General features: G+C 38.7%; 1 pseudogene; it reads right to left on the bottom strand.

Annotated features, from left to right (window-relative positions):
- Positions 1–11,853, bottom strand: LOC144256449 (HLA class II histocompatibility antigen, DQ beta 1 chain-like; annotated as a pseudogene).
- Positions 11,854–22,079: the final 10,226 nt, after the last annotated feature.

Genomic DNA, 22,079 nt, shown 5'->3' with positions numbered 1-22,079 from the left:
TCAGACCAGGACCCTGAGGGCTGCCTGGTCTGCTGCCCCAATCCTGTCGTCCCAGAAAGAACCGCCACTGAGGATCTGGCACCTTTGATTGGCAGCCAGCGGGACTAGGTGAGAAGAAAGGCGGTCCCCCAATGCGGGTGGAAGCTGGTGGGGACTTCCAGGGCCCAGAAGGCAAGCAGACACCAAAAGCTCGGCCACGCCTTGGACAGCGGAGCAGGGCAGAACAGGGGCCTCTGTGACCCCTTGGTGCCGGCTCTTGGTGACACCACCTTGTAGGACAAGGCAGAGGCCTTCATTGCCCTGGAAGGTGATTGACACCCAGATGACCAGGGTGGACCAGTTAGGCCTAGAGGTCGGTGTTCCTCCTACACCGAGCGCCTGCAGAGCAACAGGCCGCAAGTGACCCACTGGAAATGCCACCGCCCCGCGGGAAGATTCCGTGGCCCTTTGCAGAAGCCTGTGTGTACAATACGAAAGGCCGCTCTCAACTCCCCACCTTTAAAACTAGTGCTACGACTGGACCTTGTAAATGCAAAGAGGTTGCCCACGTGTGATAGAGGTAGAAGGTGACGTCTGTAAATGCCCGTTTTAAAATCTCAGAAATGTCTTCTGGAAGGGACTTTGAAATGGATTTGTTAGTCCAGCTCTAGGAGGGACATTTGTCCACGTTTGTCCAGTGGGCTGGAGGACACGGAGAAGCCTTTAACAGCGAGACGGAGGAGGTCTCATGCCAGATGGGTTTGTGTAAAAGATATTGTTCATAAAATAACGATTGTTTTCTGTGCATTTTATTCCTCATTACTGTATATATTTGAAAATGCTAAGTACTTGTTTTGAAATATCTAGACTTTCTAGATATTCTAAAGTGCCTGATATATGTTAAAAGTAAAAATGGTAAAATATAGCACATTTTGTAAGTTTCCTTATGAAATGATTTGGGGGGAAATAGCCAAACCCCCTGTTGAGTGTCACTTTGTGTCACTTTGTGCAGATTGTGAGCTGCTCCTCAGGAGCACCATGCCAGTGTGGCAAGGGTTGTTCCTGTGTCTGTGGGTTTTGTTTTACGTTGCTCTGTATGTAGTCTATATAAAACACAAATGAGTCCTAATCTAGTCCTTCTAGATGTTGAAGAGGTTGCCAGTATATGACAAAAGTAGAATTCATAAACAAATTGTGTATATTTTGTGTTAAAATTCCTAGGAAAGATTGTCTTCTGAAAATTTGAGCATTATAGCCCACTGGGTCAGTGAAGGGCAGAATACTCACATTTTGAAGACATTTTCAAATTAGAACTATTGTTACATGTGTGCAGTTTATTCAAGACTACCATATACACAGTGAACAAATTGAATTCTTACTGGAAACTCCTAGTCTGTCTAGATGTTTAAAAGTGCCCACTGTATATTAAATATAGAGGTAGTAAAATGTGACTTTGTAAATATCTTTTTGATAAAATTCATATGAAATATTGTCTTTTGGGAGTGGAACTGTAAAACTACCTCTGTGACCACTATAGTACTACTGTACTTGTTGAGTGGTGTGGAGGAGGGCGGGAACAATTGCAAAGGGTAATATATTCCTGTGTTCATACTTAGACATGTTCAGACATCAGTTTTCTGTATGTTTTGTGCACTTTGTTTTGCTGTGTATCTAGTATCTATAATGGACAAATAAATCCCAATTTTACAACATCTAGTCTCTAGATGTTAAAGAGTGGGTGATAAAGTAGTTAGTAAAATTAGCACATTTTGTACATTTTCTGTTGAAATTCATAGGAAAGCTTGTCTATAAATGTAAACTTTTGGATATGAATTTGTTCAACCAGCTCTAAGTGTTACATACGCTTCTATTTGTCTACTGGACTGAAAGTAGAGAAAAGAAAGTGAGGATGGAAAGGTTCAAGAACAAAACATTAGAAGATACATCTGATTATAACCATTGTTACATGTGCAATTTTATTTACCAGTTCTGGGTGCATCATGGACAGGTTCTTATGTGGAATATCTAGTCCTATTTAGAAGTGCTTGATGAACTTAGAAGTATTAGGATTAATCTTTTTGTAAAGAGCTTTTAAAAACTGATGGGAAATTCTGTGCTTGGAATTGTTAAACCACCTCTGAACAGAACACTGTCTGTACTTGTTCACTGGGTTGAGGGAGGCAGGAGGGAAATTGCAAAAGGTGGTTGGTTAGAGTGTGCTAGACAATTTCAGCTTACGCATTGTCCTGCAATGTGTATTTCATTTGACTCTACTGTTCTGTATATATTGTGTACATACTGGACAAAGGAGTCCTAATTTTATAATATTTAGCCTTTAGATATTAAAGAGATTGCCAATGTATAACAAAAAGTAGAGTAAGTAAACTAATACATTTTGTACACTTTATGTTAAAATTTACAGAAAGTCAGGCTTCTGAAAAGTCCTTTTAGAACTGACATTGTAATATCACATTATATGACACTCAGATATGACACATGTGACATAGGAAACAGAAGTGGAATAAATGAAGGACTCTAGGCCAGAATGTCTTAAAAAAAAATCCTGCTGTATGGAGATGTCCCACCATCACTACTAATATATGTGTTAATGTGACAAAATAACCAAGACAATTTTGCCATCGTGAGTGAGGGAAGGAGACACTACAGACATCAAAGGGTATGATAAAAATATATACGAAGAGAAAAGTAAAAGGATTCCAGGAATAGGCTAAGCCATGAAACAAAGGTCTTCTTGGGCAACCAGTGAATATTTACTGAGCACTTATTGAATACCATAGAACACAGCATTTCAAAAGTATGTGATCTGATTAGTTAAAACATAAATAATGCAGGACTCTGAGAACCTGGGCTACTACTGATCTCTTTTTAGAAAAACCAAAGTAGCAGGACATCCTTTAGATCCATACTGTAGATGTTTACCATCAGACTTACATTGACAGATCAAATCTCAAATGTATCAATACTTGCCCTAACTTTGACAACTTTATTTTCCCTGATGACCCCTTTGAAGTAGATACTAGTAGCAGAAATATGTTGGAAATGAGTGTGGAGATGTTCTATCATATAATTCCAGAAGCTCCTGCATTTGTATCGCAGTGGCTTCCCTCCTCCTTATCTGGTAATAGGTTACATAAATAAGCAATGGGGAACTGACTTCACCCAGATTATCAAATACCATTTTATGCGAGCAAAAGTGAATTCTGATTATACTTTTAATGTTATTATGCTATTATGTCCTCATGTTTTGAAGGTAGATGAGCTTATTCTTTCACCATCATTTACAGGGTAAATAGGAACCACCCAAAGCAAATAAAGGTAAATTCATGTAACCAGAGAGCTTGGATTTGGAGGTTGATATGATTTGAAATTCTCTTTCTATAATGACACAAATGAAGCTTCAGTTATATGTAAACTACATAAATTATACTTGAAGCATCATGGGTGTGGGGACTGAGGATCAAACCCAGGACCTCATGCATGCTAGGAAAGGGCTTTACCACTGAGCTATTCCCTCAGCAACAAATTTTAATGGGTAGAAAAAGAAACAGAGAAGGACACTTCATATATAGAGAAAATGACAATTGACATTACTATTATTATATTACCATTAGTACAGTTATCATCTATCCAGTCTTGCTTTGTTTTTCATACTTTTTTTGAGGAAAAAAATCTCCCTTTCTGCCACAGAAATTGGTTCAAAACTAAGGCCTGACTTAGAATCCTATATCCCATGGCTAAAATGATTGGTTGAGAAATTGGAATGTCACTCTATCAGGGATTTCTCCAGATTGTTAAACTGGAGTTGACATGTTTGATCTCTTGCTATTCAGGTGATAGGCTGAAAGTTTGAGATGTTCCTCTACATACCCATATTTCCAGAGGAGAAAATAAGAACTATCAGGAAAAGCAGTACTCAGACAAACACAGAGAGCACAAGGAAGAGAGAAAGAAACACACACAAAGACTAATAAAGAGAGGCAGAGAGATAAACACAAAGAGAGAATGCAGACAAGGAGAAAGATAATGGACCATAGAAGGACAGAAAGAAATGACCATGTGCACCATGAGCACAGGCCAATGGGTGGATTGAGAAAGAAAAGAAAAAAGAGGTAGACAGCAAGACATTCTAATGCAGGTAAGAAATAAAAGATGTGTGAGAGAGAGACATTCATAGAGGAATGCAAATGGAAGAAAGTTAGAAAAACCATCTAATATATTAACAGAGAGAGCATCCTTTGGATAGACAGAGATAGAGAATAATGGATAATAATAAAGAGACAGCCGGATGCAGTGTGCACAGATGTAATCCCAGCTGTATGGAGATATAGGAGGCTGAGGCAGGAGGATCATGAGTTCAAAGCCAGCCTCAACAACAGTGAGGCACTAAGCAACTCAGTGAGACTCTGTCTCTAAATAAAATACAAAATAAGACTGGGGATGTGGCTCAGTGGTGGAGTGCCCCTCGGTTCAATCCCCAGTATCAAAGCTAAATAGATAAACATATAGATGAAGAGCTACAGAGTAGAAAAAGAAATACATTGAGAGAAAAGGTCAGAGAGAAAGGAAGAAGCTAAGAGAGAAAGGAGAAAATAATCTCATCTTAGTCCTTGATCTAAGCATTTTTCAGAAGCCAAATAAATTTATGAACTTTTAATTTATATGCCAAAAAAATTATTTTTTTCCTTAAATATGGTATTAGGAGAGTTTCCCTCACATGCAATCAACATATTACTTTCTAATAAAACTCCCACTGGCAAGTATATGATCTGGTAGTTCAGACGCAACCCACAATCATTGCTTTTGCCTTCATGTACATAGTCAACAATGCCATGAGACACTTGTGGGGAGAGGTTGGCTAACTTATACCATTAGGTGTTGTTAGGTAACATGATGGCACAAAATAATTCCAATAGCTCAACTATATAAAATTCATCGGGCTGCAGCAGAAGCCAGGAAAGACTGCTGCACACAACCCCAACCTCCAAGCCCCCAGATGGAGGAAAATTGAATGTTTTCATACCTTTTCACCCTCTTACATGGCACCTGAATTAGGCCAGGTATGGGGGTCCATGACTTCGCCTAGTCTGCTCCCCTTTGGGGCATCACTGAACTAGCCCTCTAGAATCTGGTCTTTTCTGTGCCAGTATCTCCCACCACCACTTTTACTCCATCAGAATCAGAAACACAAGGGACTCACAAATCTATTTAACTTTGAAAAAAATATATTGAAAGATAAAGAGTTTGACATGTAATTCATGGGAAGTCTTCAGACAGAGGACAAGATCAGAAAAATGTTGAAAGTGCTCGTGGCCCAAACAGATGTGGCAGGCAGCATAGGGAGAAGAGCTCCCAGTGGCGGGTGGAAAGTAGTCACAGAAATTCAGGAAAGATCAGAACAAGAAGAGGGCCAGGGGCCAGGTATTTTGGCTCAGTGGTAGAACACTTGACTAGCATGTGTGAGGCACTGGGTTCAATTCTCAGCACCACATACAAAAAAATGAATAAAATAAAGGTCCATCACAACTAAAAATTACATGTGTGTGTGTGTGTGTGTGTGTGTGTATAAAAGAAGAGGGCCTGGCATCTGCTGCTCAGACACTGTGGGACTCAGGTCTTGAAGGGGGACAGGGCCGGCAGAGGTGGATCCCTCACAGGCCTGAGAGAAGGGAGACTAGGAACTGCGCACAAGGGTGAAGACAACAGTAGACCGAGGAAGGAACAGGGATAACAGGAAGAAACATGTTGGAATCTGTGCATGACCCCTGAAGGAGAGAGAAAAAAGAAAGTCATAAGTTAAATCCCCAGAGAAAGTCAGCCCCCTGCCCAATACCCCTGGAGCCTCTCTGCAACTCAGAACACTAAGGGTGATTTTGTACAACGACCCACTCCTCACCATCTCTCCTGGTATCTGATTAAAGAGGATACCGTGCTAAAGTGAACACAAAGCTTCTGCAGAGGCTTGTGGAAGAAAGCCCAAGTTCCATCACCAATCTAAGTGCTTTGGTGAAGCACAGGTCACCTACTTAACTTGACAGGTAAGAATTGTAACCTCCTGTCATCTCACCTAACATCCAGCTCAGCTGCACTCTGTAATCTGGGGGTCTGGGAGTATTGTGCAAGCCTCACTTAGTGCCAAAGTTTGGGTGTTGCTCTGGAGAACAATCCCTGAAATTTCCTGCAGAGACCATCTGGAATGTTCCAAAAATTTCCTCCAACCAAATTCACATGAGAAAGAATGTGGCATGAAGCCAAGAACAAAGTAACTGAAGTGTATTAGGGTGTTCAGTCAAACCCAGCCAACCTCTTTTTCTACCTTACATGTGTCACATTTTTTGACAAGAGGAGTAGGGCTCTGTCTTGTGGGTGAAGCTTTGGGTTGTTCTATCATCAGCAAGAATAAAAAGAGAAAGGGTCAGAAAAGCTCCTTAACCTGGGCAAAAGAAGAGTTACTTCTCTGTCTCTTTGTCTCAAGTTCCAAAAAAAAAATTAAAGAATGTCCTGATTGCTCTCTCTCCCACTCCAGTCCATGTGCACTAAGGTTTCACTGTCATCAAGCGATATCACCCCAAAGTCACTGAGTCAGTCACTGAAGATAGTGAGCAAAGACTGTGCATCTTTAAGGGAGTCACATGTTAAAAAGGGCTTGGCATAAGTAAGGATGGACTGAGAGCTTCTCTGACTAAAATCACCCTCCACCACTGTCCTCTGTGATGAAGAAAACTTGACTTGGGATAAGGAGGACTCATGGCCTCCCTAATTTCTGCAATCTACTTCTATCCCTAGTTTGGCTCCCCCTTTTTACTGAGATAAGAAAAGTTACAACAGAAACCCTTAGTCCTAGCACCAGTCTTCCCCATTTTCTCTAAAGGTGACTTAACTTTCTTATTCCAAAAGTGGACACTAAGGCCCAAGCCAAGAAAGATCAGTCCCAGCACAACACTCCCAATGCCACTCAGCATCTTATTCTGGGCAGATTCTGTCAATGCCCCTGGGAAGTAGAAGCCTGTGCATCAGTAACTGTCCCCACATCCCACAGAGTCCTCCTCAGGAAGCCTGGAGTCCAACCCAAGATATAAGAGACAGAGGTGCCCCACTACCAAACAGAGGAGGGTCAATGGCATGCAGAGATCTCAGGAGAACAGTGGATGGATGAGGGTTTGGGGGAAAGGGGAGATTGGGTCACCAGGGTAGGTCCATGTGAAAATCCAGAGACCATCCCCAAACACCAGCTTTAATGACAAAGCCCAGAATTTCACCACTGCAGAAGATATACTGCCAAGCTGAACCTCAGCCTGGGGATCAGGTTACATAAAGCAATAATATCTTGGAAAGAAAGGAGGTCAGTACTCAGCATCTGCCTTTTGACTTGAGATCTCAGACCTCCATGACTCTAGGCTCAGAAATGACACCAGGGGTTGTGTAGGAGAGAAGGTATGAATGTGTCCAACAGCAGAGAAGAGAGACCCCAAGTCCACAAGATCCAATGTCCTCCCTGCTCCCTGGTATCAATGAAGTGGCCCTTACACCATTCTACAGTGATGGGGCTCTGGAGGCTGGGGTGTTCCACGTGGCTAGTGTAGACATCTCCATGCTGGGGTATTACTTCCAACATCACAAGAATCTGGTAGGTCCAATCTCCATTCTGAATAAGTGGTGTGGACACAGCTCCAGAAGTCTCTTCCTCTTTATTCTGGAACCATCTGACTTTAACTTGTCAAGGATAATATTTGTCACTGAGCAGATCAGCAAATTGTGGTGGTTTAGGGGCTTTGTCCTGCAGGAGACATGGTGACTATAGGCTCCACTAGGATGAAATACAGCAAAAAATAAAGTCAGAGAATGAGGCAGCAAAGAGGCTCTCGCTATGGGCTTAAGTCCCTCCTTTGATACTAAAGCAGAGAAAACAGCACATATTAGTGTTCACAAATACCAAAGGTTTCACCCATTTGTGGAAGATTTAAAAAACAAGTGGATCACATAGAAATAGAGGGTAGAATACAGGTCACTACAGCCTAGGAAAGGAATAGTGAGAGGGTGAATAATGAGAATCAAACATACCTGGAGGGGAGCATTTCTAATCTTATACAGCTCAAAAAGGATAGTCTACAATAATTAATTACACACTTTGTAATAACTAGAGAAGAAGAGTTTGGGTTGCCAATACATATATTTCAGGAAATGGAAATGCTGATCTCCCCAGTTTGATCATACCACATTGTGTTGAATTACAACAGTGTACCTCATAAATAAGTATAAATATTGTATGTTGATTTTTAAATGAAAAAAATGTCCCTTTTAAAAATATCTATGCCAGAAATGCATACCATTGTCCCTTAAGATAATTCTGCCTAATGATGTCCTAGTTGTCTTGATTTAAATACACTCTGTGATTTTCACAGAATACAATCAACTAACAATGCTCTCCACCTCTGTATTTCCCCACTATGATGTGATACTTCACCACGGGTTCAAAATCAACCAACCATGGACTAAACTGTGAATCAAAATAAACCTCTCCTCTATTTAAGTTAATTATCTCAAGCATTTTATTGCAGTAACTCAAAGCTGACTAACACAATATCCCAACTCTGTTCTGCCAAGTCTTGCAACAGATTTTCCTTGAATTCAAATGCCTTCCCAATTTTACCAAAATCAGAGGAATCCCAAAAGTTGCCTTCCCAAAAGGCCTTCAACACTAGTTCAGAGGTGAGTGCACTTTGATCAGTCCTAAACTCACCTCTCCACTGAACAGTGAAGGAAGCTGTCTGGTAATAGTTGTGTCTGCATAAGGTGTCTATGTGGGCCCGATACTCAGCCAGGAAGTCTCTCTGGGCATTTTAGCTCTTGGCAGTTGATAGCCCCAGCTCTGTTACAGCCACAAACACCCCCACATCACTGTCAAAGCACAGGATCTCCTCCTTGTTGTAGATTTGTCTGGCCAAAATCCTCACTCACTGAGTCCCATTGGTGAAGTAGCAGGTGCCCTTAAACTGGTACACAAAATCCTCTGCAGGAGAACCAGGCCACATTAGATTTAGCTCAGGCTGCATCCCAACCAACCCTGTGTTTGGTTCAGGGAGACACAGGGAGTAAAGGGACATGACAACAAAGACCAGTGACTAAATAAAATCTGCTCTCAACCCTCAGAATTTTATTCCCAGGATGAATGAAGTGATTTCTCTACCTCAAATCCTGCATTGATCATTTATTGGAGAAAATTAAAAATGTCAAACAAGGAAGATCATGGAATAATGTTTGGAATACAAAAACAAAATTGACAGCATTTTCATTTGCTGGATCTGTAAATAACAAGAATCCTAAATAATCCACTAACTAAAAGAATTTAAAGTAAGTGAAAGTTCAGCAAATGGCTGGATATAAGAACCATTTTTAAATATTCTAGATATAGATGAGCAACAAATGTGAAATCAAATGTGAATTATGCCATTTATAATGGCTTGAGAAATTATGAAGAAGTCTTATAAAAATATACAAGAATTCTAAAAGGGAAATAATGAAATTTATGAGATACATCAAAAGGGTCCTAAATAAACACAAAGATACACCTGTACATGAATTGGAAGACTGAATATTATAAAGAGGACATTATCTCAAATGGTCTTATGGATTCTGTGGGTATAATTTAAAATTCCTACCAATTTGTTATTACTCAAAATTTATAAACTGATTCTAAAATGCAATAAAGGTTCATAAGGCAAAAATGGTGATTAAACATCATGTTTTTGGCACAGACATAGCCAAATAAATGGCATTATGTATTCCAAAATAAGTTTCATGCATCCATTTGGGCTAAATTTATAAGGGTGGCACAACAGGTGGTCAGTGAGGAATGAATACTTTTGTTAATAAATGATGTTCTAATAAATACATCAAAAGGAGCAGAAGAAATTAGGAATACTTCTTGAACCATATGTAATATAGACCTAAGTATGAATGAAATGCTACAAATCTGTTAGGAGATAAAACTAGAGAACATTTTCATGATATTGGAGTTGTGACAGATTTCTTAGATCACTAAAAGCAATAACCATAAATAAAAAAGGTTGATAAATTCAATTCATTAAATTAGCAGCTTCTGCTCATCAGGAGATATCTTAAAAGACTTATACAAGGCCAAAAGTGTAAATGTTTGCAAAGCATATACTGATGATGGACTCGACTTGAAATATATTTTTTATCTTTTTGAAATAAATGAGAAAAAGATAAATATGGGGAAGAATAGAAGTTCACAAATTACTATACACTCACCAGACAGGGAAACATTAAGTAGTCTAAGATCCCAAAAGCTGTTAAGAACTGGATTTTCTCATGAACAACTCATGAGACAATTAATTTGAATAACAATTGGACATTTTCTTGTCAAGTTGAAGATAGGGAGATCATTCCAATTGAAGTATATATATTCAGTCTAGAGAAAAGTAAACCCAAAGGTTCCAGAATTCCAGGGTACATTTTCTTTTAAGTAAGACCAGCCCAAACATCCATCCACATAAGAACACATAGTACACATAGTACAATACTATGTCCTCATAAAATGGAATATACTACCCAACACAGAAAATGGATGAATGTTGCATCAAAGATTTGTGGAAAGTCTTCTCAAACTTAATATTGAGCAAAGGAAGCAAGACAGAGCACAGCATTTATAGAACATTTAGAGGAGGAAATATTAATCTATATTGTTTAAGGATACATTCATATATATGCTAATGGTAACAATGAGCAAAAAAAATTAGGATTAAAAGAGACACAATAGAACTTACTTCTGGAAGGTAAAAATGGGTACCATTGGAAAGGAGTTCACAGAAGTCATTTGGAGAATTGGTAATATTCACATATGTTCAACTTGATTAGTGGTTATTTGGATATTTCTTTGTAATTTTTGTTGTGTGTGTATGTGTGTGTGTGTGTGTGTGTAATTATGTCTGTTGTGTTATTTTCCTAATGATTAGTGTAAAAATACACTATAATAATGCATACCCCAGAGTCATCAATTTATATCTGTGTGTGTTTTAGAAAGACCAACTGAGACAGTTGATGTAACACTATCACTACAGGCTTGGGATTTAATGGGTGCAAAATAAATATCAATTTGGAGGTTATTTTCATCATTGTCATAACCCCCATTCACTATCAATACTGAATCAAGTCCCTAATTAACCCAGAATTAGTAACTACCTGTCCTTATCCCATTCTTCCTCCCAAGTCCCACAGTGTCATCTCCATGACCCCCACTGCTTACCTGCAAGGCATGGGTGATTAATTATGCTCTTCAGGTATTGAAGCTCCAGAGACCATAGCCCCAAAGAAGATGAATATTATTGAGCCCAGAATTTCTTGAATTTCTCAGATCCCAAGCCCCAAAGTAGATGAATACTATTGAGCCCAGAAAATCCCTAGGGTGGCCAGCTCTTTTAACTTACCTGATGCTTCTCAAGTACCTCATTTGCATTTTGTAATGTGTCTAGTATAGAAATGTACTTTGTCTTTTTCTTCCAATTCTGATATCTCAAACTCCTTTAGATAAATTAGCCTCCCTTCCACTAACGAGGTTGAAAAAAGGAATCTAGCAAAACTCTTAAGAAGGAGAAATCAGGACTCTCGTAGGAATCCTTCCAAATTCTACCTGTTGTTTGTTTGAAAATACAATAAACCCAAGCTTAAGCCCCAGAGCCCCCAAGAAATTATTTCCAAATCTGGGCTCTGAATAGCAGCTGTCCTGCACTTACTTGGGGAATCTCTTCTGTTAGCCATGGGAGTCCTCAGCACCATGAGAACCACCATCACATTTCCAGCTTCTCTCCAAGAGTTCCTGGGGATTATCACAGTCATCTTTTCAAACTTGAAACAGAAGCAATTTAATAAAAGCACCTTGCATTCAGCACAGCTGCTACCAATTGACCTAGCATTTCACTTCACAGAGATGGAAATTAGGAAATCCCCTATGCATTTTAGGATTGGACAGTTCCTAAGAAAGAAACCAATCAACCCTATGATTTAAGTCCTCATTTGTCTCTAGGTAAACATTTTAAATGAAAATTCTCAACTCAAAAAATATCCGTTGTTGGTCTGGGGATGTGGCTCAAGCGGTAATGCACTCGCCTGGCATGCGTGGGGCGCTGGATTCAATCCTCAGCACCACATAAAATAAAAAATAAAGATATTGTGTCCACCAAAAACTGAAAACTAAATATTAAAAAATTCTCTCTCTCTCTCTCTCTCTCTCTCTCTCTCTCTCTCTCTCTCTCTCTAAAAAAAAAAAATCTGTTGTTGAATACACCACCAGTAAACACCACATCATGTACAAACTCAACAGTGGCTCCTAATTAGAATAAGTTATACTCCATGTATCTATAATATGTCAAAATACACTCTCCTGTCAAGTATATCTAAAAAGAACAAATAAAAAATTAAAAACTAAATAAGTAAAAAATAAAACAAAATACTGATCATCTACTAGGTATCTAGTGGTAGATCATCTTCAAATATCACTGAAATTTGTAAAATGCTGAAGATATGTTAGTAAGATTCAGAACCAAAAACATGACTCAAGGCATGTCTTCTTGTGACATTTATTTAAATTCTGTTTCTGATGTTTGGGGTTTGATGGTGGCTAAGGATGCCAGAGGGCAGGAAGAAGTGGAATACTATTCCTTGTGACATACAATTATTATCTAAGAGCTCTTCATTTTTCCCCCTAGACATAACACTACAAGCACTTAGATACAATATGAAAGGAAACAGCTTTAAAAATATATTTGTATCACGGTTGAAGAATTTATTGATTTTGTGACTCTGGACAGTTTGCATAATCTCTATTAGCCTTAGTCATTGTACCTTTAACAGGTAGACACTTTATCTTTGATACCATTAGTACTCAGACAAAATAAAATTTTATATATATGACATATTAATTGCAGATCCTAGCAAAGAGCTAGAACCCCAAGACCAAGCAGTGTTCCACATTTTTAAAGGGGACAAAACAGAGGCTGAAAATAGTTGAGAAAAGTTCCCTGGGTTATTTAACAGAGTTATTTATCAACACATGTATTTTTCATGGCATTCAGAGGAGGCCCTTCAGGAAATAGCTGCACAAGGATGACTTGACCCTTCTGAGCCTATGGATACCCCAGTTCCAGCAGCAACCAGAGGTGAAATAGATTAATGGGAAGTAGGTCAGGTTAAGCTGAAAGTTAAAATTCTAAATCTAATCCAGAGAAAAATAGACTTGTAGCTATTATTACAGTTTTAACAATTGTTCCTATTAATATAAACAATAATAATTATCATTTTTCAATCACAATATGTGCCTGACATGGCACATTTAAAATATCTTGACACAAGTAACCTGAACAGACTATAGGGTAATTATTATTATCTAAATTTTCAGATAACAAAGCCATGCTTCAGTCTAAGTAACTTGCCCAACATCACACTTTATCATTTGTTTCAAAGATGTGCCTTTGATAATCAGTCTTAAACTTCATACAAATACTTTAGTTATTTATATTAATCAATGTTTGAGCAAAATATTGAAACAATGAAATCACATATTTAAAAAAAACACAGCTTGTGTAAATCCATCAATTACATCACCAAGAACAAGCCTGAAGGCTGTCAATGGAACTGGAAGAATGACAGTGACCACAATACTCTATAATTGTCCTGCATATAACACCAAAATTTAATTTCTGTTACACATTAGTATCAAATATGAATTTAGTTAATGATAGGTATCAACTGGTTTAAGTGCTTTCAAAGTCAGTGCACACACCTCTCATCCCAGCTACTTAAGAGGCTCCAGCAAAATGGCTTGAACCCAGAAGTTCAGGACCAGCCTAGGCAGCACAGCAAGACTCCTCTCTGAGAAGAAAACAAGTGCTTTCACAGAACTTATAATGTTCGAAAGTAAGACAAACATTCATATTTTAACCCCCTCAGTTGCATTCTCCTAATGAATTACTGAGTAATTCCTTTAAATTGTTATTAAGCAAATAAAATCTTCATGTCAGTCTTTGAATTAATTAATTTGGCAAATTTATTCATTCTTTGTATATCACGTATGGCAAAGGACTGGAAATCCACTGAGGAGAACAGAGAACGCTCGTTAATCAGACATGTTCCTTGTGCCACAATTGTATCTGGATAAATTTGGGGTTGACATAAGAAAATATTTTCCATAGTCTCCTATTACCTATAGCATTCTGATTTTCTGTTTTTTTCAAACTTGAAATGTTCAAAAATTAATCAAAATAATTTAATATGCATTCAATAATAATTTACTGAATGCCTAAAATGTGCTGCTCTACATGCTGAAAATATAGATGAAATAGCTACCTCTGCTATGTATGTATTCCATTGGGATACGCATGCTGCAATATTTTTCAAATAAAATACTTTGCCACCCATTACCTCTCTACCAGGGGTTACAAAAGTAACATAGAAGAAAAATAGGCATGATTCCTGTCTCATGGAACTTTAGATTCCAACAGATGTGACAAATAGGTATATTTAAATCGTGTTAAGATCTCAGAGATGAGCGTTAAAGGCAAGAGAGAGTGCAAAGGGTGTGAGTTTCATGTGTTTAAAGAAAAAGGCCAGTGTGGTTGGAACAGGGTAAGTTGTTTGGATAATTAGAGGGAACAAGGTGGGAGAGGCAAGCAAAAAAAAAATTATGTAAGACATGTAATTCTCATTAGGAGTTTCTATTTCTTTCTAATGGTAATTAGATCAAATATCTCTACCCTAAAACATGCCTGTAACACTTCATAAAAGTCACAAAGAAATATGGAATTTTTCACAACATTTTTTTCTGGTTTTGTTGTTCTTTCTTCTAAGAAAAACTATGTATTTGTTTTTGCTAGTCCCCCCCCACACATTTTTCTCCGTTTTTTTCTGTTTGTTTTTTTGGGGTGTTATCTGTTTGTTTTGTGCTGGGATTAAACCCAGGGGCATTTTATCACTGAGCCACATCCCCATTCATTTTTATTTATTTTTTATTTATTTATGAGACAAGATATTGTTAAGTTACTGCAGATCTCATTAAGTTGCTGAAGCAAACCTCGACCTTGAGATCTTCTTGCCTCAGCTTCATAAATTGCTGCGATTACAGATGTGTGCCATTGCACCTGGCTCTATTCTCAATAACAAAGAGACAGCATGCCCAAGAGTAGAAACTGAAGAGAAGTAAACCAGGGGGAAAGAAATCAGGAATTAAAAAATCACCATGCATTTCCCTTTCAAGGTCCTTATCCCCACAGCTTTCCTGTCTCCCAAACTGTTTCACATCATCAAGAAATTTCCTCTATGTAGTGTCCATTCTGTTCCTCAAATCACATGCTCGAAACATTTCCTGAACCAGAGACAAAGGGAGAATTCTGACCCCTATCCCCCTTTTCCTATAGAATATGCAACACATATTTTGTCAGAGAAGACAAATGCTGGTCTTCCCTCAGATTGGTAGCATTCATACTCTAGGGGTTAAGAAAACCCTTAGGGAATCAACCAAATTATGTTACATGCATGTATGAATATATCACAATGAATTCCACCTTTATGACAAATTATAATGCAAGAAAAAAGAAGAACAAGAAAAACCTAGGGACATGGACACACACACAACACACATACACATAAACTATTAGCCTCAGTCATTGTACCTTTAACAGGTAGACACTTTCTCTTTGATACCATAGGTATTCAGACAAAATAAAATTTTATAGATATGACATATTATTTGCAGATCCTGACAAAAAGCTAGAACCCCAAGACCAAGCCATGTTCTGCATTTTTAAAGGGGACAAAACAGAGGCTGTGATGAGGAAATAGTTGAGAAAAGTTCCCTGGGTTATTTAATCAACTGAGTTATTTATCAACACATGTATTTTACATGGAATTCAGAGGAGGCCCTTCAGGAAATAACTGCACAAGGATGACTTGACACCTCTGAGCCTATTGATACCCCAGTTCCAGCAGCAACCAGAGGTGAAATAGAATAACAGGAAGTAGGTCAGGTTAAGCTGAAAGTTAATAGGAGTTTTTCAAATTCTAAATCTAATCCAGAGAAGAATAGACACATAATTATTATTAGAGTTATGACAATTGTTTCTATTAGTATAAACAATAATAACTATCATTTAAAACCATAATATGTGTCTGACATGGCACATTTAAAATATCATGACACAAGTAACCTGAACAGACTATAGGGTAATTATTATTATCTAAATTTTCAGATAACAAAGCCATGCTTCAGTCTAAGTAACTTGCCCAACATCACACTTTATCATTTGTTTTAAAGATGTGCCTTTGATAATCAGTCTTAAACTTCATACAAATACTTTAGTTATTTATATTAATCAATGTTTGAGCAAAATATTGAAACAATGAAATCACATAATTTCAAATAACACAGCTTGTGTAAATCCATCAAATACATCACCAACAACAAGCCTGAGGGATATCGATGGAACTGGAAGAGTAACAGTGACCACAATACTCTATAATTGTCCTGCAAATAACAACAAATTTTAATTTCTGCTACATATTAGTATCAAATATAAATTTAGTTAATGATAGGTATTAACTGATTTAAGTGCTTTCAAGGCCATGTGCACACACCTCTCATCCCAGCTACTTAAGAGGCTCCAGCAAAATGGCTTGAACCCAGAAGTTCAGGACCAGCCTGGGCAGCACAGCAAGACTCCTCTCTGAGAAGAAAACAAGTGCTTTCACAGTACTTATAATGTTTGAAAATGAGACAAACATTCATATTTTAATCCACTCAGTTGCTCTCTCCTAATGAATTACTGAGTAATTCCCTTAAATTTTTATTAAGCAAATAAAATCTTCATGTCAGTCTTTGAATTAATTAATTTGGCAAATTTATTCATACTTTATATATCACGTAGGGCAAAGAACTGGAAATCCACTGAGGAGAACAGAGAACGCTGGTTAATCAGACATGTTCCTTGTACCACTATTGTATCTGTATAAATTTCGCATTTACATCAGGAAATCTTGTCCATAGTCTGCTTTTGGTTTTGCCCCCATCCCTATTACCTATATCATTCTGATTTTCTGGTTTTTTTCAAACTTGAAATGTTCAAAAATCAGTCGAAAATATTCAATATGGATTTAATAACAATTTACTGAATGCCTAAAATGTGTTTCTCTACCTGCTGAAAATATAGATAAAATAGTTCCTCTGCTGTGTATGTATTCCATTGGGATACGCATGCTACAATATTTTTCAAATAAAATATTTGTATTCCCATTACCACTCTACCAGGGGTTACAAAGTAACATAGAAGAAAAACTGGCATGGTCCCTGCCTCATGGAGCTTAGATTTGAACAAATGTGACAAAGAGGTATTTTTAAATTGTGTTAAGATCTCAGACAAGAGCATTAGAGGCAAGAGAGGTCTCCGTCGCCATCTGTTGGTCGAAGTGCACCATTGCGTCCCGGAGCAATGACTGGGAAGTTGCAGAGCAGAGCAGGACTCAAGTGCAAGATTGGGCTTCTGAACTTTTTTTTTTTTTTTTTTTTTTTTTTTTTTTTTTTTAAGATGTTGGCGATCCAAGCCAGGCATGCTTGGCAAGTACTTCGTGTGTTTAAAGAAAAAGGAGAGTGTGGTTGGAACAGAGTAAGTTGGTTGGATAATTGTAGGGAACAAGGTGGGAGAGGCAAGCAAAAAAAAAAGGAAAAATTTATGTAAGACACTTAACTCCCATTAGGAGTTTCTATTTCTTCCTAATGGTAATTAGATCAAATATCTCTACCCTAAAACATGGCTGTCACATTTCATAAAAGTCACAAAGAAATATGGAAATTTTCACAGCATTTCTTTTCTGGTTTTGTTGTTGTTTCTTCTAAGAAAAAATATGTATTTTTTTCTAGTTTTCCCCCCTTTTCTCCATTTTTTTCTGTTTGTTTTTTGGGGGGATTATCTGTTTGTTTTCTACTGGGATTAAACCCAGGGGCACTTTATCACTGAGCCACATCCCCATTCCATTTATTTATTTATTTATTTATGAGACAAGGTATTGTTAAAGTTGCTGCAGATCTCATTAAGTTGCTGAGGCTGACCTTGAACTTGAGATCTTCTTGCCTCAACTTCATAAATTGCTGGGATTACAGGTGTGTGCCACTGCACCTGGCTGTGTTCTCAATATCAAGGAGACAGCACCCAAGAGGAGAAACTGAAGAGAAGTAAACAAGGGGGAAAGAAATCAGGAATAAAAAATCACCATGCATTTCCCTTTCAAGGTCCTGATCCTCACAGCACTCATGTCTCCCAAACTGTATCACATCATCAAGAATTTCCATTCTGTTCCTCAAATCACAAGCTAGAAATATTTCCTGAACCAGAGAAAACAGAGAATTCTGACCCCGACCCCACCTTTTCCTATAGAATATGCAACACATATTTTGTCAGAGAAGACAAATGCTAGTTGTCCCTCAAATTGGTAGGATTCATACTCCTTAGGGAATCAACCAAATTATGTTACATGCACATAAGAATATATCACAATGAATTCCACCTTTATGTAAAATTATAATGCAAGGAAAAAAAGAAGAAGAAAAAAATCCTTAGGACACACACACACACACACACACACACACACACACATAAACATAAACTTTTGAGGGACAGATAAACATTCAGATAAGATGTAGAAACTGAATTCTTCATCTGGGGAAGACGACAGGAAACGATAGAGGACTCTAATGAATATGGTCAAGATGGAGGAAAGGAAAAATATATAATCCAGCTGAGACCTTTCCAAAAACAAACAAACAAAAAATACCCTGTGCAGTTCTCTGCTTGCTAACTGCTCTAAGGGAGGATGAAGTCTTTAACTCAATAATTAGAGCTAAAAGAGTCTAAACGGAAATACAATTTGGATTATACAATATGGTGGAAAGAGAACCAAACTAGAAATCAAAAAACCTGAGCTCTAGACCTGGCCCTGCCACTAAGTGCCTGAAGGAACCCAGATGAGCAATTTAGAGGAGCATGGCCTCAATTTTTCTACTTCACTCTTTCATTCAACAAATATTTATTCGGTGGGACTGCTCTAGGTGATGATAATACATTAGTGGAGAAAATGTCCGGGGTTGGGGTGCAGGAGCGGAATTCCTGCCCGGGCGAGCTCAGCTCTAGAGGGGACCACAGTAGGATCTACAGGATGCGCAGACTGACCCAGGTCGTCCACTTGTTCTCCAGCCTGACCCCTACAATTGGGTCCTGGGAAGCAGGAGGGCTTCAGGGGCTGGTCTGGAAAGCTGCTCATCACCTCTTCTCCTGTCCCTGGTTTTCCATATCCCACCGTCGCGGCTGTCAGAACCTCGCAGATTGATGTAATGTGAGAAAGAAGAGAGAGGCAAAGGCTGCGTGGGGAGAGCCCCTGTGAATAGTCAGGTTTCCGTGGGGATTTCCACCGCAGCTGAAGGCAAGAAAAACAAGTTAAACTTCGGTCTCTGTCGCCATCTGTTGGCCTAAGTGCACCATTGCATCCCGGAGCAATGACTGGGAAGTTGCATAGTAGCACAAGACTAGGCTTCTGTTTTTTTCTTTCTTTCTTTCTTTCTTTCTTTCTTTCTTTCTTTCTTTCTTTCTTTCTTTCTTTCTTTCTTTCTTTCTTTCTTTCTTTCTTTCTTTCTTTCTTTCTTTCTTTCTTTCTTTCTTTCTTTCTTTCTTTCTTTCTTTCTTTCTTTCTTTCTTTCTTTCTTTCTTTCTTCTTTCTTTCTTTCTTTCTTCCTTTCCTTTCTTTTCTTTCTTTTCTTTCTTTTCTTTCTTTCTGTTGGCGACCCAAGCCAGGCATGCTGGGCAAGTACCCTGCCACCGAGCTACACCTCTAGCTCAAGTTTCTAAACTTCTTTCATCAGGAATTTTATTCAGTATTTCATCTAGCATCTTGACTGTGCCCTTCATTAGGCCAGGAAAAACCAATCTTCTTTTAGCTCCTATGTCATGGAAGGATACTAGAGATGAGATCTTTATACGCCCCAAAACACCATCCACAGAAGATCTGCTACTGTCTCTCTTCCACCTTACCTTCCCCCTCCCCCTTACATTCTGGGTCAAGAAACCTAAGAGGTCCCCACATCTCCCTGGGATAATGATGAAAATAGAAACACAATTGGGATTATACAAACTGGTGGAAAGAGAACCAAATCGGAAAACTGCTGTTAGTGAGTCTACCCGGTTCTGGAGGGTAATTATGCCTGTTGCTATTTCCTCTAGACTAACACAGAGATCTTTAGATAAATCTAAATGATAGGAGAGGGAGGTGGATAGACCTCCTATCACTTATTTCTTATGAAGTAAGCTGACAGAGTGCAGCTTCAAGCCAAATCCTGAACAACATCTTTGCTCTCAGAGGCAGTTTACAGAATCTTATTCTGTCTGGTGATGTATTAAACACCAGGATGACAGGAAAAGATAGAGGACTCCAATGAATGTGGTCAAGATGGAAGAAAGGAAATATACATAATTTAGGTGAGACCTTTCTAAAAACAAAAGAAAATACCCTCTTCAGTTCTCTGCTGAATAGCTGCTCTAAGAGAAGAAGAAGGGGCAGTTTACAGAATAGTGATTATGTTTAATACTGAATATGTATTTAATACTAATAGTATTAAACATATTTGGATAAGACTTAAGAGCCCTCCTGCTTTGCATGGACCTAATCACCAGGCATAAGAGCCTCAAAGGCCAATGTAGATGATCTGAGTCCACCCACACATTATTCAGATGATGATTAAATCAATCACTGCTGAAAAGCAAGAAACGTGGTCTTGGAGACCAGGAATCCCTATCACTGACAATCCACCAAAAATCATGCCTCAAAACTGTTACTGGTGGGATGTCCAGATGTGGCCCAGGTTCTTGGCTTCCCAATCAAACAAGTAACCAAGAAACACAGAAATAACAGAGCATAGACTTATTGAAAATGAAAGGGAAAGTAACACTCCTAAAGTAGAGCAGAGTGGGTCAAGCTAGAGCAGGACCCAAGGTCTCAATGTCTGTGAGTTTCTCTTACATACTGAGCTGTGCCTTGGTCCCCTCTCTGCACAGGATGATTGAAGAATATGTCCTGCTGGTTCCCAAAGGGAACTTTATTTGTACCTAATTAAAATACAGAACCTGTGATGGGAGTTGCCATGGGCAATAAGCCTTCCAGAGCAGAGATTGTCATGGTAATGGGACTTATTACCATAAGGCAGCCATCTAGATTGTACTCCAACACATATTTTTCTTGTACCATCCACTATCTTAACACCCTTAAACTCCTACCTCATTTTCCCCTGAGAGACATGATCCCAAAATTCTTTTGGGGTGGCTGAGGAGCTGGAGGTCTCATCTCCTGTAGTTGATTCAGGCACATTGGGGTCCTTCTTTCTGCCTAACTGGGGACCATGACCCTCTCACCCTATCTGGTCAAAAAGAGACAGCGGGGCATTTGGGTCCATTTGTGGGATTGGTTTGAAGCCCTGCTGCAGCACCAGCTGGAGTCTGACAGCCTCTAGATGAGAAGAGATCAACCATGACAGTAGGTTTAACAGGAAGGGTCCAAACAACAGAGCTAGAAGGAGTGTCAGAAAGGATCCCACCAGGATGGCACCAAAACCTCCAGATGTAAATATTGACTATGATCCTTATGAATCTTACGGTTGCTGCCTAATCCTGGAAGGACAGTCTGCTAATTTCTTTGTTACATCTCTAACTATACCAGATTGGTTTACATAAAAATTCCATTTTTCTTCCAAGAAGAGACACAGTCTCTTGGTGGTAAATAGATATGATATTCCCTAGTTTTGGAGAGTGACTGCTGTTAGTGAGTCCACCTGGTCCTGGAGGGTAATTATGCCTGTTGCTGTTTCCTCTAGACTAACACAGAGATCTTTAGATAAATCTAGATGATAGGAGAGGGAAGTGGATAGACTCCTATCACTGTATCCACCCAGCAGTTATTCTCAGTCCTACCAGGAAAGGAATGAGTGGTATAGCACATTTAGCTCTGATGGATGCTGTGCTTGGGGCTAGATTGAAAGC

This window comes from Urocitellus parryii, chromosome 8 (genome assembly GCF_045843805.1).
Source record: "Urocitellus parryii isolate mUroPar1 chromosome 8, mUroPar1.hap1, whole genome shotgun sequence".
Lineage (NCBI taxonomy): Eukaryota > Metazoa > Chordata > Mammalia > Rodentia > Sciuridae > Urocitellus > Urocitellus parryii.
The sequence above is the reverse complement of the archived record's forward strand: the minus strand, read 5'-3'. Positions and strand labels throughout refer to the sequence as shown.